This window comes from Helianthus annuus, chromosome 4, assembly GCF_002127325.2.
Source record: "Helianthus annuus cultivar XRQ/B chromosome 4, HanXRQr2.0-SUNRISE, whole genome shotgun sequence".
In the NCBI taxonomy this organism is placed as follows: domain Eukaryota; kingdom Viridiplantae; phylum Streptophyta; class Magnoliopsida; order Asterales; family Asteraceae; genus Helianthus; species Helianthus annuus.
In genome coordinates, this window is record NC_035436.2 from 157,122,000 (window position 1) to 157,124,841 (window position 2,842).

Below are 2,842 nucleotides of genomic sequence, written 5' to 3' on the forward strand. Positions count from 1 at the left end.
GGACACACGTCACTTAAAGGATACTTGTTAAAATGAGGGGGAGACTTATTCAAGTTGCACTCTTTTTCCCTTAACTAAGTTTTGTCCCATTGGGTTTTCTTAGTAAGGTTTTTAATGAGACAACATACCTGATCCAGAAGTATTAGGGGGAGACAATACGCGCTGCACTCTTTTTCCCTTAGCTATGGTTTTATCTCACTGGGTTTTCCTATCAAGGTTTTTAATGAGGCAGCATCACCAAGCGTATTACAAGATTGTACTATTTCATCATGTGGATCGTCAAGGGGGAGTGTTATAAATATATATCATTTATAGTGACTCTCCACATCTTTAACTCCTCATTGTATTTACTCTTATGTTAATGTTGAGCCTATAAATAGAGGCTTTGTATTTCATACATGTATATCAATAAGAAATTCATCTCCCATTCTCCCATTCTTTTCTATACATTGCTAATAGGTTCTAGTTATTAGATAACAATTATTATATTTTTGTTTTTCTTATTTATATGAGCAAATGGGAGCAAAATGACCAAAATACCCGTGCACATGACTGACCAGAGTTAACACCAATATCTAACATTTTTTAAGCAAAGAACGTATCGCGTAAGATTTTTTAAATATGAAGTATGTATCTGACATTTTAAAAGATAAAAGACAACCACTGGAAATTGATATAAATATAAATGGCGAAAAATGCTATTTACCCTACTTTTATTAATTTAAAAATTTTAAAATATGAGTTACAGTGAAGAGATCCTTATTAAGTAATGATAAGATTAAAATCACATGTCAGATAGATTCTTGAGGAAAATCGTTATAAACTTGTCAAAGATAAAACATAAGCCACACATTTATCGTTTCTATAAAATAAGAATAGTCCCCAACCAAAAAGTTATGTGATTACATTCATCGAGAACAAATGGATGATCTTGTTTTTGTGTTTGTTAGCTCCTCGGACTCATGGCGTTTAGTTTACTTTACATTTATTTAATATGTGTAATACATATGGTTTTTAAAGATATAACTTTTTTTAGATCTATTCAACATGTGTAATATATGGGGTTTTTAAGGATGTAATTTTTTATTATTTGGTAGATTTATTCAACGGGTTTTTAAAGATACGACATTTTTAGTATTTAGTATACAAAATTACATTTATTTAATCTGTGTAATACACGTGATTTTTAAAGATATAACTTTTTTATTATTTGATATATAAAATTACATTTATTTAACCCGTACAATATACAAAGTTCATACAGATATAACTTTTTATTATTTAATATATAAAATTACATTTATTCAACCCATGTAATACACAACTTTTTTACTTTCAACTATGATCCCCTATATTTTTCATATTTTGCAAAATTTTTTGTTTTACGTTTAGTTCTAAATTTTTACGAGTAAACACGACACAATGTGTATGTGGTTCAACGATTTTACTTTTTGTTATGCACTTTGTTCTAAATTTTGCGAGTTAACATGGCGCAACGTACGTGTGTGGTTCAGTGTATTTACATCATCTATTTTTCCGTTTAACAAGTTCGTCACAATCCAGTCCTAAATCCAGTTAGTTATTATTTTCTCTGTTTTATATGTCGATCTAATTTCTCAACATTAAGACATCGCAACTTCAATATTGGTGGTCCTTGGTTGTAGTATGGCATTGGTGCTATTTATCACGGTTTTACGCCTCCGTTGCAATACGGAGTGTAATACACGGGGTGAATCATAATTATAATGTGAAATAAAAAAAATATGTTCATAATATGATCTAAGTATATATAATATAGAGTAATATGCAGACCAAATACGAAATAAATATTGAAGTTTGTATAGTCATCCATAATAATATGATCCGTTATTTGTTTAGGATTTGTCATAGAAACTTAAAATTTTGGACCACTACTAATATTTATTGTGACATTTTCTTGTTCAAAGATAACATGTCTGACTTTATCTGATAATAGATTATTCTGACGGGTTAATGTTGGCATAATATTATATTTTCTACCATCCAAATATAGTTTCCTCACTTTCGCTATCATTAACATTAATATAAGGTATGCTCGTATTCAAAGCTATAAACCAATATGAATTGTACGAAATAATTACTTTTATCATAATTAGTAAGGAAACCAATAAAAACTATTGATAATGTAATATGTCTCATACCATTTCAAAGGTCTAAAAAGGGACTTCTAGACAGATAAAAGTAGTGTAAATGAATAGACAAAAATTGAATCAATAAAATCAATTAACTATAGTTAAGAAAATACTATGTATAATGTAATACTTTACATGTACAATTGAACCAATAAAACATATATATACGTGAAAAAATAAAAATAAAGACATGAGACACCATACGACAACTAAGTAAGTCTAAATTTAAAAAACAAAGTTATGACATTCCGAATGTGAAGATACCTTTCACAGACCTCTACATCTTAGTTACAATAGGAAAAAATATGTATGTTAAGAGTTTACTTTGTTTTAAAACACATATATCTAACTTATCTAAAAATACATGATGTTTTCTATGTGACATAGATAATATGCATATTACTTATTTGACATGGTAAACTTATCTAAAAAAACATGATGTTTTCTATGTGACATAGATAATATGCATAGCATATGAAGAGTAAAAAGATACGACGTTTTTAGTATTTAGTATACAAAATTACATTTATTTGATCTGTGTAATACACATGGTTTTTAAAGATATAACTTTTTTATTATTTGATATATAAAATTACATTTATTTAACCCGTACAATATACAAGGTTCATAAAGATATAAGTTTTTATTATTTAATATATAAAATTACATTT